Here is a 19344-nt window from a genome sequence, read left to right as displayed (position 1 = left end):
AAACCAGGAAGGGTAGCAAGGTGGGAGGTTGCTGAAATCCGGAGACTGCAGGGTAGTGCAGTGGAAATTATGCTGGATTTGGACCTCAAGGATCTGGATTTAAATCCCAGCTCTGTTCCTACCTGCGTGATCCTGGACAAGTTCCTTGACCCTTCTGGGCCTCAGTTTCCCTCTCTGTAAAGTGAGGGAGTTGGGCTAGGTGGCCTCTAAGTTCTCTTCTAGTTCTAAATCAATGTTCCTATCACCTTTGCGCTCAAAAATCCAAAGCAGGCAATCATCAGATGCTACCCTAAGAGGAAGAAGCTTTTAATGGATTTGCGTTGTCTAGGCTAGAAAAGCAGGACACACAAAGGGTTAATAGAAGGAAGCTACTGAGCTGTTATTCTTCATCTACTGTGGCCAGTATGGAGTTGGGAAGATAGTCTTAAAAAAAGATTTGGGTTCGACCTTTCAAGAAGATAATAGTTTAAAACTTTTCCTAATGCTAATAATTAAAAATCTCTCTGTAGGTTTTTGTATGAAAAGCAATCACCAAGACATTTTAAATAAATTAAAAACAAATCCTGTTTTTCTTTTAAAATAATTGCCTTTTATCCCTTACCTACATTCTGGATTAAACGTAGTTATTACATATACCTGGCCTTCATGGACCCCTGAAGCTTATTTTGCCAATAGGCATCTGAAGTTAATCCCATCATGGGACTAACTATTACTTATTAGGAAATCTGTGTGGCACAGGTTTGTAATGGGCATGAACCACTGCTGTTTGGGCTGTAGCAGGCTGGAAAGGGCCTGCCTGTGTGTTTGGGAAATCCCTACAGAATTTGGCCTGCCCAGAGAGCCAAAGCCAATAGGGTGGGGTGGGGTGGGGTGGGTGTCTGTCGATTTTTCTCCTGGAAACATGAGGGGAGGGGAAGGATGGCAACCTTCTAACCTGTTGCCAACCACCAGGCTGCCTGAGCCAGTGCCAATGCTTCCTGTAGCATACAGACTGGCCTTGGGAGCTCCTCCGGTAGACGGCCCAGACTCAGCCCCCTGTGCCAGGGCCCCCCCCAGAACTGAAAGGTTGTTTTTCAGTGGGTGTATGCCCAAAGCTAGAAGAGGCTGCAGGGTGGGGGGGCAGTGGTTTGTTCCTCTCTCCCCCAGTGGGGCTGATGGTGACCGCTGCTATGGCCCGCCCTGCCAATGCATATGCATGGAGGGGATGTAGGGGGTAGGTGGGGGGCTCTGCTGACGCACGGAGGTGGCGTGATTTGGTTCTGTCTGGGCCAAGGCCACGGCCAATGCCACCGCCACCACCGCCACCGCATGGCAGCCCTTCCATGGGCCCACTGTGCCATCTAGTGGCCACAGGCCCACGGTGCATTTGCCGCAGTGTCATGGCCGCCTGGCAGTACGTCACGGCCGCCTCTGGCCCTGAATGGAGGAGCCCCGCCGCAGCGACCAGCCCCTGGCTCCAGCCCGCCAGGCAGCAGGCAGCAGGCAGCCCCTCCCGCCCAGCCTGCCTGCCCTCCCCTCCCTTCCTTCCCCGCCAGGAAGGCTGCGGCAAATGCGGGGAGGCAGGCCCGGCCCTGTCCTGCCCTGCCCTGCCCTGCCATGCCCTGCCTGGGCTGTCAGCCCCTGGACTGCCCCCCTCCCAGGCCCCCAGCAGCCGCCACAGCTGCAGTTGCCCGTCACAGGCACCATCTCACACACCCCAGCTGGTTTAGCAGAGAAAGGCAGAGAAAATGGTTGCTGCCTCCCGCAGCAGCCAGCCACTCCAACCCTGGCAGCCCCAGACACCCAGCAAGTGGCAGGCACTGTCTGTCACTGGCATGCTTTTAAACACACGATCCAAGGCCTTCAGCCTGGCCCAGGTCCTGGCACGCACTGGGGAATCACGGTGCCAGGGCCACAGGTAGCAGCCAGAAAACCTGCCCTTCATGGAGAAGCCAGCTCAGCCTGGAACAGGTCACTGGGTCCAAGAACTTACACAAGGCTCTGGGGACTTAGGGGCAGATTCAGAGACACCGAAACCCTGGAATCAAAGAAACATGGTTGGGTGTGGGGAGGGGGAAATCAACACACAGACAGACATGAGAACTTATCAAAGATGCTGAGACCCCAGCCTAGTAGGCAACACTTTCCATGAGGAGGGACTGCAAAGCCCCTTTGACAGGCCAGGTCACAGGTGGGGCCTCCAGTGCTAGAGAAGGGCTACCACCCCCTTGCCAAAGTACCCCAAGCAAAAATGAAACTTGAATTTCCCCATTAAAATAATGTTACCAAAAAAGGGTCTGTTCCTGACCCTGACCTAGGTCCTGGGGCCTAATTTCTCCAGAAAAAAAAAATCACCAATGACTATATTTCAGAACCCTTCTAAAGCAGGACCTGGGTTCAAATCCCATTTCTCATGCTTACTGCCTGTGTGAACATGGACGAGTCATTTCCTCTCCCTGGGCCTCAGTTTCCTTTTCAGCAAATCGAGAGGGTTCAACCGCTTGGCCTCTGAGGTCCCTTCCAGCTCTAGATCTAGGAGCCTAAATGATTCTCTATGACAAGAAGCCAGCAGAGTGATTCTATAAAAGGACATTTTATGTAAAGAGAGCCCCAGAGAGGGACCTAGCAGGGTGGCTCTAGGGGTGCCCCCGGGGGTGCCCCTGGGACTCTGAGGGGTCCTGCAGTGCAGGGTGAGGAACAGGCAAGGATTCTTGCCTTGCTTGAAGTGAGAAGGGCACGGATGAACTAGTTGACAAGAGATAACAGCACTCTAAGTCAAAGGGCTCAGAGAAGAGGGATGGAGAAGGAGGGTAGAGGAATGAAAGAATGTTAAGTCCTTCACCTTACAAAGGAATTCAGAACAATATTTCAGATGCAAGACACACAGGGTATAAAAGATAGATGCAACATTTCCAGGCATCTTTTGGGGGGCCACATACCTACATGCTCAGTGCCGAGCACAGACAGAGCCTGGCACTTGGGAAGTGTTCCGTGGCATGGTGGACAGATGCTGTCCTTGGAATCAGGAAAACTTGGCCTCAGCCACTTGGGTCTCAGTTTTCCCTCTCTGTCAGATGGAAGGTTGGATTAGATGGCCTCTAAGGTCTCCTCCAGGGCCATATCTACAATGCTATGTGTGACTTTGAACAAGTTGCTTCACCATCCTGGGTCTCACTTTGTAAAATGAAGGGATGGACTCTGGCTTCCCAAGGTCCCTCCTCATTGTAAATCTATAATCCTCTGACCCCCTGCCTTACTAATTGCTAGTGGATATTCCATAAACATGAGCCACTGGTATTGCTGTTGGTGAACAGAGTGTTTGCTTATCAGCCCAATGCAGTAATTGCCCACCAGTGGAACACAGACTACCTACTGGGTGCAAAGTACTATTAAACAACTAAAAAAAACCAAGCTAGAAGCCGTGTGCTCTGTAGCTGTAGAAATTATCAGAGGCTCAATGATTCAAGGTGCCAGGAGAGTTGTAAGAATATTTTGACTAAAGGCAAAAAACCCCAAACAAACCAAAACAAACAACCCCTACCTCTACCCCCATATTCAGCTGATAGAGTATTCCTAAGAAAAACATTTTAAGCAATAAAATAAATATGAAGACTGCACTGCCTTCGTGTTCAAAGCACGAGCCTCTGTTTACCCAGCCAAAATGGAAAGCGCTTTTTAAATAGTAAAGTGGTATGGCTGCAAAATAACCGTTGCGTGGTGGGGGAGGGGGGACAGGAAGGAGGAAGATGAGTCAATTGCTTAGAAAAGAACCCAGGAGATAGATCAGAGGGGTGAATGAACACAAGAATTTTCAGAATTGTGAGTAAGCTATTGCATTATAAGTGATAGGTGAGGGAGAGGGGAGACCTGAGTCCTAGCTGAGGCAGGTAGGTGGCACAAAGGATAGAGCTCCACCTGGAATCGGGAAGACCTGAGTTCAAATCCTACCTCAGACACTAGCCATGTGACCCTGGGCAAGTCACAGAACCTCTAACAGCCTTAGTTTCCTCAACTGTTAAACAATGGAGGTAATAATAGTACCTAGCTCATAGTGGATCAAATGAAATACTATATGGAAAGCACTTAGTAGGACCCTGGCACATAGTAGGTACTTAATAAGTGCTCATTCCATCTATTTCCTCTACCTACTAACTATGTAAGCTGTTTTACCTGTCTGGCCCCTCCATTTCCTCCTTTGTAAAATGAGAGGCTTGTACTAGACGGTCTTTCAGGTCCTTTTTTTTCAGCTCTAAAACTTTGTGACATAGTTTCAACCTAATACAACAAGCATTTATCAAGTGCCTACTGTGTCTGAGGTAAGGAGAGCAGTTTGGCACAGTGGATTGAGGAATGGCCTGCAAATCAAGTCCCACCTTTGATGTATACAGACTGTGTGACCCTGAATAAGTCTCTTATAGCATCCCAGGCAATGTTCTAAGAGGAGTTGTTGATCTGCATCACTGGAGAGAAGTTCCATACAAGGAGTCCCCTAGAACTATGAAATCACAGGTAAGGACCAAAAAACAAAATAAAATAAAACCCCACAGATATTGAATGGAAGAAAGACTCCCTGGCCCCTAGAAGCATATACTCTAATGATTTTGATTTCAAAAGGACCAAGACCATTTTGTTTCCCCAATCCATCAATAAGTCTGTATTAAGCACCTACTGCATGCCAAGCACTGTGCTAGGCACTTGGGCCACAAATAAGAAAGTGAGACAGTCTTTGCCCTCAATACTTGTCACTTTTTTACAACACCCAATACAGGACATTTGTCAGTGTTTTCTTTACCTGTTCCATAGCTCCTGCTTACCTGTCTTGTCCAGCCCTGTAGCCCATTGTCTATTGATCTGCTGTTGACCTGGCTACTTCTTTCTGGATTCCAAACCCAGGCTGTCTCTTAATAGGACTCTGGTCTCAACCTCCATTATTGTCCTGCCAGGCCCCTTGTATATCATCAATTATCCTTCAGGACACAACCCCACCTGGATATATTAGGTTCATCTCTGCTGTGACCAAATTTGCTTAGTGATGACACAGAGGACATCAGGCCTTTCTCTCTAAAGGTCTCTGGCTTTCTGGTGGAACTAGGCCTACCCCTTTCAAGGTTGGAAGGTTATGTTCTGGGGGTAGAATGAGTGGCCCTGAGTTGTCAGGGACCCTAGGATGGAAAGAGAACTGGATTTGGAGCCAGAGGACTTGGGCTCAGATCCCTCTTCCACCATTTAATAGCTGTGTGACCTTGGACTAGTCACTAAATCTCTCTGGGCCTCAGTTTCCTCCTCTGTAAAATCAGGGGATTGGACTCAATGACCTCTGAGGTCCCTTCCAGCTCTAGTTCTGGTATCCTAGGCATGACCTTGGGCAAGTCCCTTGCCTTCCCTGAAATGAAGGGCTTGGACTAAATGGTCTCTAAGGTCCCTTCCAGCAATAAAGCTATAATTCTATGATGTAAAAGTTGGAAGGGACATCAGAGGCCTGCTATTCCAACCTCCTCATTTGACAGATGAAGAAACTGAGCGCCAAGGAGGGGAAGCGATTTACCTAAGGTCATAGAGGGGAAGCGATTTATCTAAGGTCGTAGAGGCAGGAAGAGGTAAAGGCAGGATTTGAACCCAAGATTATTGTCAGTCAGATTTCAGTCTATAAAATTTTTCATCAAAGCAAATGGCTCTCTGGCAGGCTGCTGACCCAGCTGTCCCTTCAAATAATGTTGTCCTTACTGGACCTGCTCATCCTGTGAGAACCTTCCTGCTGTTGTCCGGGACACTAGAATGCAGGCAATGCAAATATATTGCAGTTTGAGTGAACCCTCCTGCTCCCTTCCCATCCCCATCTTTTTTTTTTGAGGCAATCGGGGTTAAGTGACTTTCCCAAGGTCACCCAGCTATTAAGTGTTTGAGGTCTGATTTGAACTTAGGTCCTCCTGACTCCAGGGCCTGTACTCTATCCACTGCACCACTAGTAGTAGACTGACCTGAAATATGTGTGTTGGGAGGACCTTTGTAGTGAGGTGTATTGACTTGGGGCTTTTTAAACCCAATGGAGACACCCTGCAGGCTACTCCTTGGGTGTGGCATGAAAATAGAGGAGGGAGGGTCAGCTAGGTGGTGCAGTAGATAGAGCACTGGCCCTGGAGTCCAGAGGACCTGAGTTCAAATCCAATTTCAGATACTAGCTGTGTGACCCTGGACAAGTCACTTAACCTGGATTGTCTCAAAAAGAAAAAAGGAAATAGAGGAGGGAAAGTGTCACCAAGGCCACTCGATAGGAGAAAACCAAAGGAAGCGGTTATTACTTGTACCTCTGCTTAGTAAAAGCAATTGTGTCCCTAAATCTCAATCCAACCACTCACTTGACAGGAGAAACTAAGGCGGACGTGGGTAGGGATTTTCCCAAGATGACCCAGACAGCAAAAAGCAGAGCTAGGTTGAACTCAGGTTCCTTGACCCTCAATTCCAGTCCTCCTTAGTCAGGCTTATGTGAGCCGTCTGGATTTCTGGCATGACCTTATGCCCCCGGGGATCTCTACTTGATAAAAGAATGCTACATTTCTTCCTGCTCCTTTTCTTAGGGCAGTTCACCCAATGGGCAATTTCTTAGCAACACTAGGGAAAGCCCCGAGTTAGGAAGACAAGGAAACTTTTTAAGGAAGTCCCGGGAGGCATTTATTACATGCACCTGTCAGGCCCCAGTCAGATGGCAGATAAGGTGTATGTATTTGGGCAGTTCATAGGATCATAGACTTAACACATGGAATAATCCCTATAGGTTAATCAAGTCAATTCCCTTTCCTCTACAGATAAAGAAACCGAGGTTCCCAGAGATTAAGTGATTTGCCTGAAGGACACATTGTGGGACCTTGTTTCAGGTCCTTAGCCAGAACAGAGACTATGTCATATCACCTTAAACATGGTCAATCTTGTTCGATCTGGGATGCTAGCTAGTTAGGGTCAGGCCTGGTTGGTTGGTTGGTGCTCTGATGTAAGACTGCCTGGAAATACTGGGTGCTATAGGCTTTAAAAAGGAGGCAGTATGGTCCAGTGGAAATCATGTTGGATTTAGGATTAGAGGACCCGAGTTCAAATCCTTTCTCTGCCAACTTATTCTGAATGCTTGGAAGCTATTGTGCAAACCCCACTCTCCACCCACCCTCCTCATCCCCCACTGCCCACTCCTCCACTGCCATACCCGTCACTTTTAACCCCCACAACACACACTACCTCCCTCCCCTGCCCCAGTCCCCTCCATTCTACTCCAGATCTTGCTGGCCCTTCCTTTGTGCTCTCTGGAATCCCTGCTCCATAAGTTAACAAACTTGCTTTCGACTTAAACTTCTGACTTTCTCACTCCTTCCATTTTCTAGCCCTCACAGAGGCCTAGTTCTCTCCTCCTGGCCTGGCATCCCTGGCCGCCTTTCCTAGTATGGTTGCTCTTTCACTCATACTCCCAACTCACTCATCATAGTGGGGAAGTCAGGATACTCCTTGCTCCCCATTGCCTTTTCCATTCTCCTCTCTACCATCATCACTCATTAACTCCTCCTTATGGTAGGTTCATTCGATGCCGACTGATCACCCAACCAAGATTCTGGTAGCTGTCATTTGCCAATCCTCAGAATCAGTGCCTTGCTCTCCATGTCAACTCCTACCCTTATTACACTAGGGGACTTCAACATATATATATATATATATATATATATATATATATATATATATATATATACATATATATATATATATATATATATTGATATTCCCTCAAGTACCCTAACTTCCAAGTTCCTCAATCTCCTTGGTTCCTATATTGATATTCCCTCAAGTACCCTAACTTCCAAGTTCCTCAATCTCCTTGGTTCCTATGACCTCCACTCCAGCTCAGCTACACCCAGAGGTGGTCATGCCCTTAATCTTGCCCCCACTTACATTGATTCTACTTCCTGAATTCTGAAATCCCTTTATTGGACCATAATCTATCATTCTATATTTCCTTCTGCCTGTTCTTTGTTTTCACTGTGACCTACAATCCTTACATCTCCCAGTTCTTTTCCAGGTCATCAATTCTGCGTTGGCTACATTCTCCTTTTCCTTATTTTGAGGGAGGGAACAAGCATTTATTAAGTTCCTACTATGTATTAGGCACTGTGATAAATGCTTTTAAAAATATTATCACATTTGATCCTCCCAACTCTGTGAGGCAGGTGTTAAATCCATTTTTCACAAGTGAAGAAACTGAAGCAGATGGAGGTTAAGTGACTTGCCTGGGGTCACACAGCTAGTATCTGAGGTCACATTTGAACCCAAGACTTTTTAACTTCAGACCAGAGCTCTAACCATCGTACCACCTAGCTGTCCTCTCCACACCAGTCCTTTGCTCCCTCATCCTATAGCTATTCATACTTTGCCAAACCCCAACCTTGGATTCCTCCCACCATCCTCTGCTTCCATTCTTCTTATTCACAGGCTGCTGGAAGGAGCAAGAGAAAATCACAAAACCAGGCTGACTGGGTCCACTACAAATGTATGCTATCTCAAGTTCTTTACTCCCCTCCTCTCCATTTTATATCACTCACACTTCTTCCCTTCTGACCTCCTCCTTCACCCCATCTCACATGAAGAGGTGGCCCTCCTTTTGCCAAGACAAACCCCTCTCCCTGTCCCCTTTGTAGAAAGGTGGGTTCAAACCTATCTCACCCCATTTTAGCTTTGAAAGCTAAGAAAGTAAGAGCCAGAGTGACTTGTACAAGGATTGTGTTTAGATGGACCAAGGAAACTTGGCCCTGCCCCAGGAATCATCTATACATTTAAAATAAATCTAGTTAGAACCGGATTCACAAAATTAAAATAAGCAAAAATTGGAGTAAGCATAGCAGTCCAGACCACCCCAGAGGAGCAAAGGTAGGAATGAACTATGGCAGAGAAAGAAGATATTCAGGAGAGTCACTGGCTCTACAAGCAACCCTGAGCAGAAGAACTGGGTTGAAGGGGAAATCCCAATAAAAAGTTGGCTCTTTCTCCCACTTCCTCTCCAGGTGCCTGTGGATCCAGACACTCTAACAATCTGCAATTTAATTCCTCAAACATTTCCAGTTAATTAAGTTTTGCCTCAACCCCAAAGAGGTGAGAGGTTAACTAGAGACAGATATAAATGTAAAATTAGACAGAGAGCTCACACCTATGCCTTCATGTTAGTTTTCCTAATTAGGGGCTCATCGTGATTGTGAACTGAACTTACCACTTTTTGTCAAAAATAAACTCCCTAAAAGTGAAGAGGAGGGAACCATGTGGACTTTAGGGGCTATTTTATTACCCACCCCCTAGACTTAAAACAAGCTAATTCCTGTATACGATATTGCATTTGTATCCCTAGTATTTAGCACAGTACTTGGCACATAGTACGTACGTAATACATGCTAGTTGACTGGATACCACTTACTACCTATGTGACCTCAGGCAAGTTACTTTATATCTTGGGGCCTCAGTTTCCTTATATGTAAAATGAGATTGGCCTAGATGTCCTCTCAGGTCCTTCCAGCTCTCCATCTGTGATTTCATGATTTTGTGTAAAGTTCTTATGACCCATCTCACCTATCTCTAACTCTTATAAAGAATTCTAAATTGTGACATTTGCAAGTTTTAATGATATTTAATGTTTTAAGCAATACTTGCTCCCATGATCTAGCAGGCATGCAAGTTATCCAGGTCATCTTATTTAGAGAAGACACCTGAGTGTATGTACAAGAATGGATCTGCATCTGGCTGGAAGAAAGAACCTGTGGACCATGAGGAGAAGAGATGGAGATGCAAATCTCTACACAGGCCAATGTATCCACGTGGCTCCAACAGGAAAGCATGCCTACCAAAGAGCCAGAAGTAGACAGAGATGTCAGGAAGTCTATTTGAATTTAACAAGTGCCAGGCACTGTGCTGAGTGCAGGAGATACAAAGGAAGACAAAAGACAGTCCCTGTTCTCAAGATTCTCCCAGTCCAATGGGGAAGATAATATGCAAACAATTATGTACAAATAAGCTACATACAGAATAAATTGTAAACAATCATCAGAGGGAAGGCAGTAGAATTAAGGGGGATTGGCAAAGGCAGAAATTAGGAGGGAGAACATGCCAGACATGGAGGAAAGCCAATGAAAATGCCCAGAGTCAAGAGATAGACTGTCTTGTGGGGGGATCAGCAAGGAGGTCAGTATCTTTGGATCAAAGAGTACATGGGGGAATAAAGTCAAGGAAGACTGGAAAGGTAGGAGGGTACTAGATTGTAAAGGACTTTGAATATCAAAGAGGATTTTATATTTGAACCTAGAGGTGATAGGGAGCCACTGGAGTTTATTGAATGAGGGAGAGGGTATGGCATGATCAAAGTCCAAGTGTGAGATGATGAAGTAGTGTCAGAGGAGAGGAGGATTTTGATTTATATTTGATATCATGTTACAAGATGTTACAAAGTTAAAATGAACAAACCTTGGCAACAGCTTGAGGGCCGAGAGAGAATAGGAATTGAGGATAACACCTAGGTTACAAGATGCTGAAGTAACAGCAGTTATGATGAGGAGGGTCAAATCCACACAGCCCTTCCTAGAATTAGAGAGATTGGCACAGCAGGAACCATAGGTACTGAGCTGAAATTTGGATCTGCCTCTCTGTTGGTACCATGAATCATGTGTAGTATTTTGGTTGTAAGGAAAGGTAGGGATTCAGGAGAGAGGAGGAGACTTTGATGTCTGTGGGGAAAAAAGGAGGTGGGTTTTTTGATAGTTGAGGGGATCTAGGTACAAGTATGTTCTGCATTTTCGGTTGGGTTAAATCAAACATATCCTCTATTCAATATCTTGGCAGCCTGCATGCTGAGCTTAAGCACACTTTTAGGAGACAGAATCTGACATTGTTTAGGGTTTCCAGAGTGGAGTACAAGCCAGAGACATTTTAAGAGAACTTAACACCTTGCCCTCAGGAAAAAAAAATGCCCCCGATCTGTTGTGTCATGTACTTGGACCTAATTGGCACAGGTTATATTAAACTTACTTTGGTTAATATTGTAGAGTCAAGCCTCCTGAAGCATAAGAGGAATAAGAGGCCTTTGCAATGAGATCAGAGATAAAGGCAGGTTATCCCATATTTGATATCATGTTAGAAATGCTGGCTGTGGCAATAGGAAATGAAAAAGAAAATGAAGGAATAAGGATAAGCAAAGAGAAAATATAGTTATCGCTTTTTGTAGATGATATAATGGTTTATTTAGAGAACCCTAGAAAATGAACTAAAAATTATTTGAAACAATACACAATTTCAACAAAGTTGCGGGATATAAAATAAATCCACATAAATCATGAGTATTTCTATATAATATCATTTCCTTATAATGCTAACAAAACTCAGCAAGAAGATATAGAAAGAGAAATTCCATTTAAGTATAAAATTACTTGGAAGTAGGACATACACAGGAACTATTTGGATACAACTACAAGACACTGTTCACAAAAATATAAAACTAAATATTTGGATAAATATTAATTGCTCATCTATAGGCTGATTCAATTTAATTAAATGATAATATTCCTAAATTGATTTACTTATTCAGTGTCATAATACTGAAATACCAAAGATTTATTTTATAGAGGTAGAAAATAATGAAACGCATCTGGAAGAACAAAAGGTAAAGAATCTCAAGGGTAATGATGAATAAAAATGGGAAAGAATGAGACCTAGCAGTACCAGATCTCAAACTATACTATAAAGCTGTAATCATCAAAATCATTTGGCATTGGTTAAAGAAGAACTGAAAGACATTTATCAGTAGAATAGATTAGGAATAGAATATATAGAAGCAAATGAACCTAGTGGCGTAGTGTTTTATGAAACCAACCACTCTCACTACCAGGGTAAGGACTCACTCTTTAACAAAAACGCTGGAAAAGCTAGAAAGTAATTTGGTAGACCTAAGGTTCACATCATACAATATACCAACACCAGTCCTAAATGGATACATCATGAGCAAATTAGAGAAGCAAGGAAGAAGTTACCTTTCAGATCTATGGAAAGGTTAAGAATCCAAGACTAAACAATGGATAGAGAAGACCATAGAAGACAAAATGGACAATTTTGATAACAAAAATTTTAAAGTTTTGTGCAAAAAATGCAGCAAAGATTAGAAGGGAACCAGTTAATTGGCAAAAAAAAATCTTTGCCCACAAGTTCCTTTGATAAAGATCTAATTTCCAAGACGTGAATAATTGATTCAAAATTATAAGAATAAGAGCCATTCCCCCTCACATGGCTGTACTCTTCTGATTTCTCCATCATGCCCCAGGAACCTCTTCATCCCCAAAGATCATATCCAACCTAGAATGCACATCAGAACCTTCTCCCCCTGGGGCCCCTCTGATTGGACGGTAGAGTTTCTCCCATCACTTCCACTTGAGGAGGGCATTCAAGCCAGCCATCTCTTCATTTCCTACCTGCTACTCTCCTTCAAAGTTCTCTATCATTCCTATAGGCTCCCCCCTTCCCCATGAGTGCCCCCCACTCACCCCCTCCTGCATTTCAGTTTCCTTTTGTATGTTGTCTTCCCCCATTAGATTGTAGATCCTTGGGGGCAGGGGCTGTCTTTCTTTTTTGTAGTTGTATTCCCAGTGCTTAACATAGTGTAATACACATAGTAGGGGCTTAATATTTGCTGATGAACTGAACAGGTAGTGTTCAAAGGAAGAAATCCGAACTATTGGATTCACATGAAAAAAGCCTCCAAATCAATAAGAATTAGAGAACTATAAATTAAAGCAATTGTGAAGTTCTATCTCACACACATCAGATTGGCTTGGATGAGATAATAAAAGAGAAAATGACGAATGTTGGAGCTTCTGTAGAAAATAGGCACACTAAGGAACCATTGGGGGAGCTGCACATTGGGCCAGTCATTCTAGAAAGCAATTTCTAATTATGCCCCAAAAGTCATCACTCTGTGCATACCCTATGACCTGGCCAATATCCAAAAAAGATCAAAGAAAGGGGGAAAGGATCCACACATACAAAAATATAGCAGGATGGTTTTTTATACTAAGTAGCAAAGAACTGGAAATTAAAAGGGTGTCTATCAATTGGAGAATGGCAGGACAAATTATGATACATGAATGTAACGGAATATTACCAGAAGAAATTTTTAAAAGGGACAGTTTCAGAGAAACAGGGGAAGACTTGCAAGAGTTGCTGCAGAATGAAGCGATCAGGTGAACAATTTATAGAGTGACAACATTGTCAAGACAAACCACTTTGAAAGACTTAAGAACTCTAATTAATGCAGTCACCAGCCATGAATCCAAAGGACTCCAGAGGGGGTATGCTACCCCTCTCCTGACAGAGAGGTGATGGACTCAAGGTGTATAATATGACATACATTTTTGGACATGGCCAAAATAGGAATTTGTTTTTATTGATTGTATATTTATTATAAGGATTTTGCTAGTCTTTATTTCAAATTTGGGTGGAAGGATGAGTTGGGAGGGAGAGAAGATGAATACCTGTTAATTGAAAAAGAAAGTAAAATAAAAAAATTAGATAAACAGAATAACCAGAATAATTGTGGTCATTTCTAGAGGCTTTAAAGGTTTACATAGCATTTTCATGATAATATCCCTTTGAGACAGGCATTGGAAGCATTACTTTCCCCATTGTATAGATAAGGAAACTGAGGTTTGGGGAGTATAAGGGACTACACAAACTACACAGATTTGGACTTGATTTTCTATTGTCCTTTATACTTCAGACTCATCCATTGCATTTCATTTCTCATAGCACATATTTGCACTGGATGTCTGTCCCTCAGACCAGGAATTAACTCTCCCCTCACCTTTACGTTTAGAATTCCTAGTTGTGAAATGCTAGAGAAGGTGGCCTAGCCATACCAGATATTAAACTGTACTACAGAGCAGCAGTCATCAAAACTACCTGGTACTGGTTAAGAAATAGGGGTGTGGATCAGTGGAATAGGATAGGTACACAAGTAGGAGAAATCAACAAGTTTAGCAATCTACTCTTTGATAAACCTAAAGAGGCCAGCTTCTGGGCTAATAATTCACTATTTCACAAAAACTGTTGGGAAAATTGGAAAATGGTAGGGCAGGAACTGGGCATAGACCAATATCTTACACCATATACCAAAATAAAGTCAAAATGGGTTCATGATTTAGGAGTAAAAGCTGATACTATAAGTAATTTGGGAAAGCAAGGAATAGTTTACTTATCAGATTTATGGAAAAGTAAAGAATTCATGACCCAACAAGAGATAGAGAGCATTACAAAATGCAAAATGGATAATTTTGATTATGTCAAATTGAAATGTTTTTGTACAAAAAAAAGCCAATGCAACAAAAATTAGGAGGGAAGCAGAAAATTGGGAGAAAATCTTTGCAACTAGTATCTCTGATAAAGGCCTCATTTCTAAAATACACAGCGAACTGAGCCAAATATATAGGAATACAAGCCATTCCCCAATTGAGAAATGGTCAAAGGATATGAAAAGGCAGTTTTCAGAGGAAGAAATTAAAGCTATCTATAGGCATATGAAAAAATGCTCTAGATCACTACTGATTAGAGAAATGCAAATCAAAACAACTCTTAGATACCACATCTCTCCTGTCAGATTGGCTAAAATAACAAAACAGGAAAATGATAAATGCTGGAGAGGATGTGGGAAAATTGGAACATTGTTACATTGCTGGTGGAGTTGTGAGATGATCCAGCCATTTTGGAGAGTAATTTGGAACTACGCCCAAAGAGCCACAGGAATGTTCATACCCTTTGACCCAGCAATACCACCTCTAGGGTTGTATCCCAAAGAAATCACACAAGAGTGAAAGGGACCCATATGTACAAAGATATTTATAGTGGCTCTTTTTGTGGTAGCCAAGAATTGGAAATCAAAGGGATGCCCTTCAATTGGGGAATGGCTGAACAAGCTGTGGTATATGAAGGTAATGGAATACTATTGTGCCATAAGAAATGGGGATGATATGGACTTCGTAACAACTTGGAAAAACCTACACGACATAATGCTGAGTGAGCGGAGCAGAGCCAGGACAACATTGTACACAACCACAGATATATGGATTCCGTGAGGACCAACCCTGACACACTTCGCTCTTCTCAGCAACGCAAGGTGCAAGGACAACTCCAGGGCACTCACGATGGAGAATGCTATCTTCATCCAGAGAAAGAACTGTGAAGTTTGAATGCAGATTGAGGCACACTACATGCTCACCTTTTTTCTTCTCTTTTGTTTTTATTTTTGGGGTTTTTTTTTGGTTCTGTCTTTTCTTTCTCATGATTCATTCCATTGGTCATAATTCTTCTCCACAATTTGACTAGTGTATAAATTAATTCAATGCGAAGTTATACATGGTAGTTATATGAGATTCCATGCCATCTTGGGGAGGGACGGGGGAGGGAGGGGAGAAAATCTGGAACTCAAAATTATGTAGAACCGTGTGTGGTAAACTAAAAATAAAAAAAAATTTAAAAAAAAGAATTCCTAGTTGTAAGGTGTGGGGTGGGGTGGGAGGAGCCAAGACGGCAGAGCAAAAGTCAGGACTGCCCTGAGCATTCCCAAACAACTTTAAATAACTCCTTAAAACAAATTCTAGAGTGGCAGAACCAGCAAAAGGGCAGGGCAAGACAGTTTTCCAGCTCTCCATGACTTGGAAGGTTTATGGCACAGAGAGGGGGCGGAGGGATTCACGAGGGGGGGGATGAGTGAGAGGGAAGAGCACCACTGCATGGGTGTACCAGGGCAGGCCACACCCTAGCAAACCAACTGCAGGCCCTGGGGGAGACTGAATCAGCTGAAGTGGCAGTAGCTGAGATGGCAGAAGCTTCTGGAGCTCTCAGCTCACAGACTGTAAGGGAGTCAGAGAACTGGTCAGAAGGAGATTACAGGGGTCCCTCTGCTAGCACTGGGTGCTGGTCTCTGTTGCATTGCCCATAGTAGGATCCAGGTCCCAGTCCTGGGTGGCAGTCTTAGAGTGAAGAGGAGTACTAGCACACCAGAGGTCATGGAGGGGCAGGGACCCTGGTCACAGTTTCAGGATGGAAAAGAGTGCTTCCAGTCACTTAGAGATCAGAGCCCAGGCCAGGAGAGTAGTAAACACAACTCTTCCTAGATCACACCACCTTGGAAAAACTGAAAACTTACAGACATTCCCCCTCCCCCCCCCGAACTAGTTCTTAGAGAAAGCAAGAAAGACCTGTAGGAAAAGGAAAAAAAGGAGAGGACAGTGCCCCCTCCACCCTGAAGGAGAGAGGGGACAGAGCCCCACTTTAACATAGAGTTAAAAGTCAAGAAACAGTCTGGAAAAAATGAGCAAGCAACAACAACAAAAGAACCTGACCATAGAAACTTCTATGGTAACAGGGTAGATCAAAACATAAACTCAAAAGAAGACAACAAAATCAAAACTGCTACACCCCAAACCTCAAAGAAAAATGTGAATTGGTCTTAGGTCCATAAAAAGAAGTCCTGGCAGTGCACCAAAAGGACTTTAAAAATCAAATAAGAGAGGTAGAGGAAAAATTGGGGAAAGAAATGAGAGTGATGTAAGAAAATCATGAAAAAAGAGTCAACAGCTTGGTAAAGGAGGCACAAAAACCCCAGAAGAAAATCACACATTAAAAACAGACTAGGCTAAATGGTAAAAGAGGCACAAAAACCCAATGAAGAGAAGAATGCTTTATGAAGCAGAATTGGCCAAACGGAAAAAAAGAGGTATAAAAATTCACTGAATAAAAGAACTCCTTAAAAAGGTAGGACTGGTAGGAATGGAAAAGAGGTACAAAAGCTCAGTGATGAAAATAATTTCTTAAAAATTAGAATTGGGCAACCAGAAGCTAATGACTCCATGAGACATCAAGAAACAAACAAAGTCAAAAGAATGAAAAAAATAGAATAAAATGTGAAATATTTCATTGGAAAAACAACTGAACAGGAAAAGAGATGGAGGAGAGTTAACTTAAGAGTTAACTGGACTACCTGAAAGCCATGATCAAAAAAGAGCTGAGACATCAGCTTTCAAGAAATTATCAAGGAAAACTGCCCTGATATTTTAGAATCAGAGGGTAAAATAGAAATGGAAAGAATCCACTGATCACCTGCTGAAAGAGATCCCAAAATGAAAACTTCCAGGAACATTATAGCCAAATTCCAGACCTTCCAGGTCAAGGAGAAAATACTGCAAGCAGCCAGAAAAAAATTCAAATGTGGAACCACAGTCAAGATAATACAAGATTTAGTAGCTTCTACATTAAAGGATTGGAGGGCTTAGAAAATGATATTCCAGAGGGCAAAACAGATGAGATTACAACCAAGAAACATCTACCCAATAAAATACAGTCCTTCAGGGGGGGAAAACATTTAATGAAACTGAGGACTTTCAAGCATTCTTGATGAAAAGACCACAGCCGAACAGAAAATTTGACTTTCAAATACAAGACTCAAGAGAAACATAAAAAGGTAAACAGGAAAGAGAAACCATAAGGGATTCAATAAAGTTAAACTGTTTACATTCCTACATAGGAAGATGATATTTATAACTCCTAAAAATTTTTTCATTATCAGGGCAGTTTAAAGGAGTGTAAATAGACAGAAGGCACAGGTGTGAGTTGAATATGATGCGATGATATAAAAAATAAAAATAAGGAGGTGAAAAAGAGGAATGCACTGGGAGAAGGGGGAAGGAAGAGGTAGAATGGGGTAAATTATCTCACATAAAAAAGTTTGGAAAGAGTGGAGGGGAAGATGAGGGAGGTGGGGGTGGGGAGTACATGAACATTACTCTCATTGGAATTGGCTCAAAGAGGGAATAACATACACAGTCAGTTGGGTAAAGAAATTTATCTCACCTTACAGGAAAGTAAAAGGGGAAGGAAATAAGAAGGGATGGGGTATTGGGGGAGGCAGTAATCAGAAGCAAAACATTTTTGAGGGTGAACAGGGCAAAAGGAAAGTGAGAATAGGATAAATGGGGGGGAATAGGATGGAGGGAAATACACAGTAATCATAACTATGAAAAAATTTATAGCAAGTTTCTCTGATAAAGGCCTCATTTCTCAAATATATAGAGAACTGAATCAAATTTATAAGAATACAAGTCATTCCCCAATTGCTAAATGGTCAAAGGATATGAACAGGTTATTTTCAGATGAAGAAATCAAAGCTATCTATAGTTATATGAAAAAATGCTCTAAATTACTATTGATTAGAGAAATGCAAATTAAAACAACTCTGAGGTATCACCTTACACCTGTGACATGACAACGACATATGTTGGAGGAGATGTGGAAAAATTGAGACACTAAAGCATTGCTAGTGGAGCTACATGTTACTTGCTTTGCTGAAAGTATTCTGTAAGCTTGAGCCCACTTTCTACTGGACTCTGTATACATTGGTAGGAGAGTGGGTCACAGACTTTTGTGGGATGTTTTGTATCAACCCTACCACCATAATAAATACTGTTTTCTTATAGCTAATTAAGTGTGTCCTAGTAATTGATATCAATGGATAATAGTGAGTTGAAGCACACCAGTTGGGGGCTAGGGGACTCTTGGTCTATAACATTAGAAAATATATCTCACCAACCTGTTCCTGAGAGGACATGTAGCAGGTATACTCTTGAGACCCAGCCTGCAAGTAGGGGTTCAGAGAGTAGCTCCAGAGCTTGTACTATAATGAGACACTTTCTATGTGTCAGACACTGTGATAAAAAGGTAAAAAACAGCCCCTTCACTCAAGAAGCTCATTCTAATGGGAGAGACAACATATAAATAACTAGATGCATATGAGCTACACAGAGTATAAATTGGAGACATTCTCCAAGAGGAAGCCACAGTAGCAGCTGGGGTTGGGAAGAGGCACCTGCAAAAGATGGCAATTGAGTTTAGACTTGAAGTAAGTCAGAGAAAATACAAGGCAAGGGTGAAGAGGCAGTAGTGGGAGGCATGGAAGTTCAGATGCATGGAAAATGGGAGGTGGGCCATTGTGTCCGAATCTTAGACTGTTTCACTTTTGTCTCCATATCCTTAGCACCTGGCTCTCAGTGCCTGGCACAGAGCAGGCCTGTTAATAAATGCCTGTTTAGGGGGCAGCTAGGTGGCATAGGGAATAGAGCACCAGCCCCGGAGTCAGGAGGACCCGAGTTCAAATCCATCCTCAGACACTTGACACACTTACTAGCTGTGTGACCTTGGGCAAGTCACTTAACCCCAATTGTCCTGCCTTCCCCCTCCAAAAGAAACACCTGTTTGATGACCAATCTTATTATTGCAAGTCCAGCATGCTTGCCATGGTGCCATTTGGGCTTTGTCTAA

Source organism: Trichosurus vulpecula, chromosome X, assembly GCF_011100635.1.
Source record: "Trichosurus vulpecula isolate mTriVul1 chromosome X, mTriVul1.pri, whole genome shotgun sequence".
Classification (NCBI taxonomy): domain Eukaryota; kingdom Metazoa; phylum Chordata; class Mammalia; order Diprotodontia; family Phalangeridae; genus Trichosurus; species Trichosurus vulpecula.
Note: the sequence above shows the minus strand (reverse complement) of the source record.